Below are 567 nucleotides of genomic sequence, written 5' to 3' on the forward strand. Positions count from 1 at the left end.
TTCTGTGTCTAATGTTAATTTCATGGTGACCATTACTGCCTGAAGTAAAGCTGCGGAAGTTCAGTGACAATGTACAAATACTGCTAGCCCATTTGTTGGAGAACTGAGGGGTTCAAACCCATTTCCGCTGCAGCAAGGACTCTATGTACTCTTACTCCGATTCATTTTACTCTTTATTTTATCACGTACTAGCTTATTTTATGTTTTAATTCTTTAATTTCTTTTTCTTTTGTCTTTGTACACTAATTTTCCATCCAACACTTGGCATGTACCGCCCACATGTCCAATTTTGCTCATCTTGCTCTAAACATAGTCATTGAAAAATCAAATGAGAGTGAAAGACAAACAGTAAAATAAGTTTTATTTTATTTTAATTTATTTCATCACATCATTGGAGGTTAAAGGTGAAGGTATTAAGCTTTGTAAATCTTTTTACACTCCACTAAATTATGTAACAGTATCATTTATTGGTGTATTCATTTATATTTTGACTTTTGTCAGCTTTGGGCTCTTTAGATGATTATTTAAACCAGAATATGGCCGAGTGCAATTTCCAAATCACAAGAA

The sequence above is a fragment of the Morone saxatilis genome, unplaced genomic scaffold, assembly GCF_004916995.1.
Source record: "Morone saxatilis isolate NCDOM2014 unplaced genomic scaffold, NCSU_SB_2.0 Contig17, whole genome shotgun sequence".
Classification (NCBI taxonomy): domain Eukaryota; kingdom Metazoa; phylum Chordata; class Actinopteri; family Moronidae; genus Morone; species Morone saxatilis.